At 44.8% G+C, this 10,592-nt stretch overlaps 1 pseudogene; it reads right to left on the bottom strand.

Moving 5' to 3' along the window:
* Positions 1–2,217: 2,217 nt before the first annotated feature.
* LOC121838120 overlaps positions 2,218–10,592 on the bottom strand; it is a 132,911-nt pseudogene continuing 124,536 nt past the window's right edge.

The following is a 10,592-nucleotide window of genomic DNA, read 5'->3' as shown; positions in this document are numbered from 1 at the left end:
GGTGTGGAGCTGCTTTACTGATAGCAGCCGGCTCACCTCCTTCATCACCTCGGATGTGAAGTTGGTGCCCCGGTCGCTCAAGACCTCCCTCGGCACGCCGACGCGGGAAAACATCTGGACGAGCGCCTCGGCCACCCTTTCAGTCTCGATGCTCGGGAGCGCCACCGCATCCGGGTACCGAGTCGCGGAGTCGATCATTGTTAAAATATATCGGTTCCCCTGAGCTGACCTGGGGTTCAGTGGCCCCACAATGTTGATCGCCACTTTCTGAAAAGGGGTGTCAATTATCGGCACCTTCACCAAAGGCGCCTTCCTGGTGTGGCCCTTCGGAGTCGTCCGCTGGCACGTGTCGCACGACGCAACATACCGCTTAGCGTCAGCCTGCGGGCCAAAAGAACTCTGCCCGCATTTTCAGCAACGTTCTTCTTGTTCCCTGGTGGCCGCCCATTACCCCGTCATGTGCGAGCTCCAAAACCGGATTTCGGTATCTCTTCGGAACAACCACTTGCACGAATTCGCCTCCAAACTTTGACGTATACTTTCGGGTGAGCACGCCACCGTGCATGAAAAACGTATGGCTGTCGCCTTTCCTACCGCCACACGCTTGATCCAACTTCCCAAAGCAGACCTTAAGGGTCGGGTCCTTCCCTTGCTCCTCGATTAACTCCTCGCGGCGTATTCCCGGAAGTTCTCTGTTCACCTTGAGTCCCCGGAATGGCGCCTTGTCGCGACTCTGGGACCTCGTGACCACTGGACTTGCCTGTGGCGAACTGGAATCTGGTGCGCCACAGCCGCCCTGTTCTTCCAAAACAGCACTCTCTCTCTCACAACCGTCTTTTTTTTCTGGAGTCTCACGATCCCTGATCAGAGGCGGTGCCGCGGGTGCAGCCTTGGCGCTCCAGTTTGGATCCGGATCGTCGGCACGCCTTACACCGTCGACATTCCCCAAGATGAGATCGTAAATCGGGTCGTCCATACATTTGGCCCGCAGGCGGCCCTTGAAATAAGGGGTGTCCACGACAACCCACGCCTCCGGTAGCATCAAAACGGAGCGGTCCAGAAGGTAGACAAGCGATTTCGTCCCCGTTAAGCTTTTGTCGTGAACCAGGCCGCGTCGCACGATGACGGTGTTACAGCCTGTGTCCCTGAGGACGCGGGCTCTCTCGCCCTCTACCAAGCCAGTCACCACGGGAAGGCCCTCGCTCATTTCGAGGTCTCTACGTGCTAAACCCGTATTAACCACGGGGACCTTCTCACCATTCCTGAGCTCCACGTAGCCCTCTTCAATACACGCAGAGGCCGATCCTCTGTTTGTCTCTTCAGGTTTTGTCGAATCCCCCTGCCAGCATTTCCAACTTGGGTGGCCAGTCTTCCCCGATTTAAAACAGCGCCTTTGCTGCGGACTCTGATTAGACGCAGCAGCCCGGCAGTTTTGGGCGACGTGACCAGGGCGCGAACATAGAAAACACCTCTTGGCTTCGAGGCCCCTGGCCGCGGACATCTGGTTAGGAGTACCCGGCTTTTCATTAGCTCTCGGGGAGGCTGCCTCCGTCTTTTCCTTCGAAGCGGCGCGTTTCGCGAAGTTGGCCCACCCATGGGCCTCCACATACTGTTCCGCCCTTGCCACCATGTCGGCCAAACGGGCATCCTCCTTCTCTCGGAGAAATAGCTCCAAAGGAGTGGCGCAGTAGGCCAAAAATCGTTCCTTCAGAAAAAGGTCAAAAAGTGCCTCATAGTCTTTCGTTGTCTGTGACAACTCGACCCAACGGTCCAAAAAATTGCGGAGACGAGTGCAGTACTGAGAGCAAGTTTCTCCGTTCATTGGGACGGCGCTCCGGAACTTCTCGCGGAAGCCCTCTCCTGTCATACGAAATCGGAGCATGAGCGCCTGCCGCAACTTGTCATAGTCCGTGCAGTCCGGTGTCGGCATCCGGCTAGACACACTTAAGGCCTCGCCACTCAAGCAAAGGCTCAGGGCCGTAGCCCACTGTTCTCGTGGCCACTTCTGACCTTCAGCAACGCGCTCAAACCGCAGCAAATAAGCGTCTAAATCATCCTTCTGCTCATTGAACGGCGGCATCAATTTATGGGGCGCAACTACGCCTGCTCGGGTCGTATGGCCTCCTGATCCAGCTGTACTTGTGTCACTCTGACCTGTGCTGTCCCGCTCTCGTTGCAACAAAAGCAATTCTTTCTCACTTTCCATTTCCAGCAATCTTAGCCTCGTTTCCTCTTCCCTTTTATGTAGCTGCACTGTAAAAAATGGACCGTAAAATTTACGGTCAAATACCAGGCAGCTGATGCTGCCAAACTTGTACAGTAAAAATAACGGTGCACTGTAAATCTGGTTTACGATAAATTTAAACGGGGACCGTAGAAATCTACGGTCGGCCTTCAAATTTACGGTAAAAAGATTTACAGCGCGCCGTTATTTTTATTTATTTTATTTATTTATTTATGCAATACCCACAGCGCCAAATCAGGCATTACAGTGGGGGGGATATACATACAAAAAACAACGTACAATGTCAGTCAGACCTCTGCTCCACGGCAGATAAATCATTCAAACAACATATAAACCTTAATTATAAACCATACAAGGAAATAGAAACTTATAAACAACACATATAAACATAGCTTATAAACCACGCAGGGAAGAACTCAAGCTAGATTTAATCTAACAGAGAAAAAAAGTGATCATTTGACAGTACGCCAACCAAAGACGGAGGCAATCGATTCCACTCGTAGATAGTTCTTGGAAAAAAGGACATCCTAAATACCTCTGTTTTGAACGAAATTTCTCTCACCTTGAAACTATGGTCAACGCGCTCTGATTGATAGTGGGGCTGCATTATATACATGTCTCTTTGAATGCCAACTGTCGAATGATAAATGCAATGAAACAACTTTAAACGAAGTCTCCTTCTGCGAGTTTCGAGGAGCTCCCATTTTAAAACATCTTTTGTGCGTGTTGCGCTGAAATCTATATTATAATTCCCGGTAACAAACCGAGCAGCTAAGTTTTGCAGTCTTTCTAGTTTTATTTTGTCACGTGCTGTGGGCGGGTCCCAGACTACACAGGCGTATTCCATGACTGACCTGACGTATGTTTTATAGAGCAAATCCCGAGTATCTTTACGGTGCAATTTAAACGGCGACCGTAGCTTTCTACGGTCACCGTTTAAATTTATCGTAAACCAGATTTACAGTGCACCGTTATTTTTACTGCACAATTTTGGCAGCATCAGCTGCCTGGTATTTGACCGTAAAGTTTACGGTCCATTTTTATGCGACCGTAAAGTGTTGAAAACTATGATACTGGACCACGCCATTATAGTCATTTGAACAAAGTAAAACATAGAGCGTAAAAAAAAAGGTCGGCCGAGTATTTTGGGGCTGTTGTGTTGCACTGTTCAACTGACTTTAATCGCGCATATCTAAAGTGAATAAGCAGTTATGCACTGATAATTTTGTCTGCGGCGAGGTCGGCTGCTCTTGCAGCACCCGATGCATTATTATTCGTGACCGTGCTGTCAAAGAAAAGTAAAGAGATGTTATATCTATTTGCATTTCCATTTATATTCCGACATGTCAATTAACTCAAGAACCTTTTTGTTTACGTATGTTTCCTTGTTTTTTATTCGGGTTCCTCGATCAGGGTTGATCCCAACGACATCTGTAAGAACAGATATACGAAGTATTTTTTTTTTTACAATCTCCGCTTATAATACGCGTTAAAAAATAATGAGACAATAAATACCTAAATTGGCCAGTGACTAAGGCTTTTGAAACACAGATCTTTTGAATATGCCTAAGTAGCCTGGCACTTAATCTTGCAAGTTAATAAAACTCCCCCATATGAACTTCTAAATTCACATAGACACTTTTTTACCAAACTCATACCAGGCTAAGGACCGAACAGCCATTCATCGAATTACATATTTTGTTGACTTGTAAAATGCAAATAAAGAACGAAAGGGAATATCTGCCAGTTCTCAACTATAGTCGTTTATAAAGCAACACATTATAACCTTTTACAATAGTAACTAAGGTTGCTATATAGGGAACCGCATTCAAAACTGTATAATAGATCATTGCTTTTTTTCCTCGTTCTGCGCTAATAAATTACTCTCAAATTAGTTGTCTTTATGTTAAGCAACTTGCCTATCTTGGAATATACACACTGGTATTATTATGTAACAACAATGTTCAATCGAGCCACTTTTAACAAGACCTTTACATCTTCGGGATATTGAAAATGTTTAAGTTCAGAATATATATCTCTACTGGATCCAAAGCTGCAACAGCAGCCCTTGGAACTGATTTATATTTTTGTTCTGTAAAAATTAAAAGTGGAAATAAAAGCCTCGCTATTTTGAATAAACATTTTAAGTCTTTTTGAATGAAGACTAGTCGCCAGTGGCGTCGTGAGGCAGGTACAGTCATTTCTTAGAGTATATAGCTCATCCTAAGTTATAACAGAGACCATGCTATGAAGAAAAAATTATATTTAAATTTTTTAAACGAAAAGTACCACTCATTAAAATATCGTTTGGTAGCATGCATTCGCACACTACAAAATATGTTTGAGTAAGCGAAGGACAGGGAACACGAAATAAAATAATCAGACTTGCTTTTTATTCTACAATATCTCACCATAGCATGCCTCTAGCATTGATAAGAACTCTCGCTGCACAAGTTTTCATGCAAGCAATAGACATTCTAAAACAAGGAGCTCAGTCTGGAGCCAGTGCTGAAATATATGTTAGATCAGATGAAGTATACAAAGGAACAAACAAAAAAACACACCGAATGATGCCAAGAAGCACAAATGAGCTCAGTACCTTTGAATAAACTCCAAGGTGATGCAAATCTCTTCTGTGTACGCAATGTTGAAAACGTAGTACGCGCTGAATAGTACAGCCAGTGCGTGGTCGAACATGTGAATTTCGTCCATCACAGTTATTCCATCAATTGAGATCGAGTACATGCTGGCTGAGTAGATGCTTTTCCCTAGAAAAGAAAGGATAAAACAAAGGGCGTGAAGGCAGATATAAAATGTAGGAAATTGCAGAACTATAATTGTAGTTTAAAATCATTATAAAAATATAGGCAATATTGATTACTTGGGGTTCGGAAAGTGATCAGTGAATGCTCACCATGAACTAGAATGCATGGGGAGATGGGTGGTGCATCTTGAATCATCTCAGTTACAGACTGGCCTTACTGACAGGCAAAATCACAAAATTCCTCCAAAACACCGGGTAAGTGGGACTCGCTGCGAGGCTCGGTAAATACCTGGCCCATAGATTTGTTTTCTAGGAGGTAATTTATTGCCTCTTTAACGGGGACATACGGAGCAAACCGGTCCTTTTGACGACAACTACGTCCTATGTACATACTCACCGTTTCCACAGAAGGAAAGTGCTTTCTCAAATATGCAGATTTCATGTGTTCTGGAAGAAAGGTGGTAGATTTCAGGTTCGTAACATCATTGTATAATGATGTTATGAACTCAATGATGTTATGAACCTCGACTGAACCAAGCACGTTTTGAAGGCTTTCAGCAAGTTTGCCGAACAGGTATTGTTTTGTACAAGAAATGCCGACGTTGAAATTCATAAATGGTTTTTTGAACTGTTGATACCGGCATAAGAAGCTTTCCGTTGAACTTCAGGCACAAAAAAAAAAAAAACAAGGTCGTATTTTACGGCCGTTCTGTTTTCTTCTGCCGACAGAGACATTAACACGTCGTAGTTACCATCAGGGGATTGCATCACGTTAACAGAACCGTCATTAGAATCCGCACTAGTCGACTGAGTCGAAGAGTCCTCAACCTGAAGCGGGTCTACAGGCGATGCGCTGTCGCCCAAGAAACCCGTCGCTCGTAAATGCGCCCAGTTCAAATGTGTCGTGAACTATGATTTCACACCTTCTGACAGTTGGAGCACGAATACGAAACCAAAATACCGTCGGTGATGTGGCCTTTTGGATGCTTTAGCAAAGCCTCCCTTGTGTGGCACTCCTTTAAGCATGCTGGCAAAGTGCATTGAAAGCTTTCCAAACTCTTCGAAGCAAACCGTACTTACCCTAGGCGTTCAAATGCCTATGTCTTCTCAAAATATGACACCTGAGAGCATCATACGTAGCAAACTGGCGACAGCATCCTTCGTCCACACACGGAAGAATTCGAGAGCTGAAAACGTGCTCATCGAATTGCGCAACCAGCAAGCGTGCTTGAACAGAAACTACAAATTCTGCAAGTAAACATCATTTAGGGTGTTATATTTATGCCACCGTTACACTATCCTTGCCAAGCAAGCAGCAGATTCATAATGAAATACCTGTCTCGAGTATCCAGTTGCCTTCCGCTCCAAATTTTCAGGTGCACAAAAATCCGGGAATTCCACGAACGAACGAGGACAAAACGGCGCGGAGACGGGCGGGAAGGCGGGAAAATGAACCGAACGTTCGCTTCTTCTACTTCCCGCGTTGTCCCAACCAACGTTGCTTTCCTTTGTCGACGCTTCTAGCTCGTCGCATTGTTGCTCTACTGTTTGCTCTTAGATCCTTTTTTTTTTTTTTTTTTTTGCAGTTAAGGCAGTTACGTTCTGCGTTGGCGCGGACAAAGAAAGGAGGTGAAGGGGCGAGAGGACTCTCTCTGTGTTCCCGCAGCTTCCGAAGGTCAAGCGTGGTGACCAATTAGCGGTGTGCGTCTTTTCTTTCTCTTTTCTTGCTCCATAAAGTTTTGCGTTTCCCTCTCGCTCTTTTTTGCTCGTTTACAGTGCACTTTAGGTAATTCCTCTTCACGGCGTTCTTGCAGTTTTTATTAGCGTATAGCGCCGTAAATTTGACGGTTATTTTTTACAGTGTGTTGCTCAGCCTCCTCTTTGCGCCAAGCGCGCTCTGCGTTCCGCTCTTCCCTGCGTTGCGCTCTCTCCCTCTCAACCCATGCAAACAATTCCTTGCTCTCTAAACCAAACTGCCTTCCCTGTTCAATCAACCTCTCAACCTCCGAATCCGCCATCGCTCAAAAACAAAATAACCGTAGCACCCTACTCTACTCGAACATTAAGAACTCAGTCCGTCGACCCAAACTGGGCACTTGGCTGACCGGTCCTGTCGCGGACGCCAGTTATTGTCACAGTCGCCCCCGCCTGGAGGTTAGAGGCGCGATTCCCCCTTGACGGTTCGCCCGCCGGCCCTCTACAACGACTGAGAACAATATTTATTTTTGTTGAGGCCGGTCAGCCCGCGCGGTTGGCGCGTGTGCTCAAGTTGGGGAAGAACGGAATGAGCTCAGGCGGACACATGGAGTTTGAACAATAAACAATATATTTGCTTGAAAAAAAAAAATAGAAATATAAAATTCAAGGTTTGGCACATAGGCAAACAATGCACAACAAAAAAAAAGAAAACCCCGAAGTTCCACACGGAACTTCAATCAACATTAAAGCCAAAAGAAACAAAGAGAACGGTCGGCGCGCTACAGCAATACACAGGGCCGGAGCAGAGACGTCAATTAAACAAAGCAACCAAGCCACGGACGGAGAGCAAGTAAAAATAAAACGTCCGGAAGAGTAAAGTCCGAAGTGTACGGACGGGTCTCACTCAAATTTGGTGACGGAGGGGATCGTCGGGCTCTCGGCGGTGGTGAGCTGCAGGAAGACGGCATTGGTGACGATGAAGAAGACTGAGAAGATATCGCGTTGTCGGGCTGCCATTCCCGCCGACTTCACCCCGCAACCACGAACGTCTTACCCCTTTGAAGACCCAAAAAGCTCTGCCCCGTAACTATCCGCTCCCCACGAAAGCCGTCTCAACCGTCCGCCTCCACGGCGACGTATTTCCCGCCTTTGTCGGCGCCGAAGGCATACATGGGTAAATTACTTTCAAAATGTAATTTAATTACAATTACAATTACTTAGCCCCCAAAGTAGTTTAACTACAATTACAATTACTACTACGCGAAAGTAGTTCATTGCAATTACAAATTACTTTTTAAAAGTAATGCAATTACTTTACAATTACTTATTTCTGAGAGTTACCCACCTTGGGCCATATAACTGTAAACGAGTTATATGGCCGCTGTATAAATGTCACGCATTGTACTTTTCTTTCATGAAATTTGTTAAATGGATTATAGAACTTAATAGTTTGGAGTAATGAACTTCTGATTTCTTATATTCTCAAAAAATAAAAATAAATGACGACAAAATTCACAGGTGCGAGGTGAATCTCTTTAGAGCTTGTGCAAATGGTATCCAAGTCAAACCAACAAAAAATAAACTTAAAAATAATACAAGGAAACAAATATGCGACAGTACTGGTATCATAAAACTCGGTGATTCGCTGCCTCTCCCTGTCTGTGGACTTGTAACATGTCGGATGTGGGTAACCGTAGCACGCGAACTGCGGTCGCTTCCACAAAACTAGTGTCACAATAGCAGCAACTCTCTTGCCAGGGATTCTGGGTTAATTCAGTGCACGGTAACACCAAAAAAAAAAAAAAAAAGCTCCTGAGATATATAATAAATTTAGGATCGTCATGTCAGGCGAAGAAGCAAAGAAGCAGCAGGTCTAATTAACACGACTCACCCTGCCTTACTTCCAACTGTTGTTGCTAAACTGCGCTTCTTCGCCTCGATATTAGAGTAGCACGACCCTCTGTTAGTGGTACCAACATACGAGATAGAGGAGAAAGACGTGAAAACTCATAGAGAAAAGAGAATAATTACATGAACAAAAAAGTCCCCAAACTTGACTGAAATATGTAAGCGAATATGCTAGCGGCGAAGACGCGTAAGGAAAACTTCGAACCTCCCCGCCTCGACCGGATGATGTGATCGGAGCCAACCAGCTCGACTTCGACCCCCATACCCCCGTGTGGGAATGAGAAATAAGAAAGACCCCTAGAAACAGGAGCAACAGGAAGCGAACGAGACGAAGAGTCAGATTCAACTACGACAGGAACGAAAACGGACGCGAATGAAGCCCTCATTTATTAAATTATTTCTGAAATTCTTCATTAAATCGTTTTGCAGTCTACAAAATCCTTCATTCCGTTCTATCCCAGCCTCCCTTTTCCCTTTTTTTGAGCAGGTTGGGAGACTCTCTGTTTTATTGCTTCGGTTGTGCTCTCGTCGCCGTGGCCAGGGGGGAAAAGCGCCACCGCCGCAAAATCTTGCAAAAGTAATTGTAATTGTGCCTGAAATTTAGCAATTACTGATGCTAGAAAGTAATTAAATTACAATTACAATTCCTTTCAGCCAAAAGTAATTATTACAATTACAAATTACTAGGAAAAGTAATTAAATTACAGTAATTTAATTACTGTAATTGAATTACTACCCAAGTATGGCCGAAGGCACCGCCGAGTACCGAGTTTCGTCTTGCCGTTTTCCGGTCGCCGCAACCCGAGCCGGCGCACCGGAAAGGCAAATCGGCCAAGAGGCACGGCGAGCAGCACGAAAACACAAAGAAAAAAGTTCGCGGGAGAGACGGCCGGCGCCAGAGTTTGTGACAGATACGGAACAATTGCTTTCCAAAGCATTCAAACTGAAAGACACCAACTTACGGTTGAGTGAGGACTTTTGCGAAGAGACTCGGAAGGCACAAAGATAACTTTTATCATTTGCGAAAACACAAGGTCTCGAATTTAAACTACGTCATGATAAACCAAATATTGTAACCTCAGATATATTTTTGATTCAAAGGCTGGATGCGAAAAGCAGCTTTCTGCGTAGCTCAAGAAAAACAAGTCATCCTCCTTGCAAAAACAACCTTCCCCCGAGACCTTAAATTATCTTATTGCGAATGCAAGAAGAATTCTTTCAAAGCAGGACGAGTTGTTATCTGCTGTTCACCTATGCTCTACAGACATTGTTGTAACCAGCGAAACCTGACTAACCCCAGATATTCCAGAACTGAAAGAATCTTAAGCGACTCCTATTTTATTGTCTGCAATGATAGGGTTGAACGCCGCGGAGGGGGAGTGTTGATCGCTGTCAGAAATGGTTGACCCATTCTGAATCAGGATAGAATAACAAGTTTTGAAGGTGTTTGGGTCAGGATTAAAATTCCTACATTTCACATGCTCGCCATTGTATGTTATAAAGCCCCTGACCTGTTTGACTTTTCGCTTTTACTTCATGAGTGCTTAGAAAACTTTGTAGATTTTTGTTCGAATTATATCTATGTAATTACAATACTTTGACGGTCCTCAGATAGCATGGCTAGTTTTTCCGAATCTCATATCCTTTGAGAGGTGGTAAAACCTCTAGTAAAAAAGTCGCGACTTCGTCGGCACGATGAGCGCATTTTCCCTTTCCCAAGCGGCTGACCAGCCAACCCGGAGCTCAGCTTCTGTTTACTTCTGAGCCTGATTTTGTAGTTTCAGGTAATGATATCAAGCCACATAGTTATCATGTATCTATAAACGTTGAATTAGATATCCCATTTCAAAAATACAGTCCACTGATCAAATGTAGTGATAATTACTCTAGGGCAATTGTACAGGACATCTGTCAAAGCCTAGAAGGATTTTCAACGGCACACAAGGTAGGTTTTGATTCTAGAACTGTGGACGAAAA

The sequence above is a fragment of the Ixodes scapularis genome, unplaced genomic scaffold (genome assembly GCF_016920785.2).
Source record: "Ixodes scapularis isolate PalLabHiFi unplaced genomic scaffold, ASM1692078v2 PGA_scaffold5__190_contigs__length_132052651, whole genome shotgun sequence".
NCBI classification, from domain to species: Eukaryota; Metazoa; Arthropoda; class Arachnida; order Ixodida; family Ixodidae; genus Ixodes; species Ixodes scapularis.
This window is presented reverse-complemented; position numbering and strand designations above follow the sequence as displayed.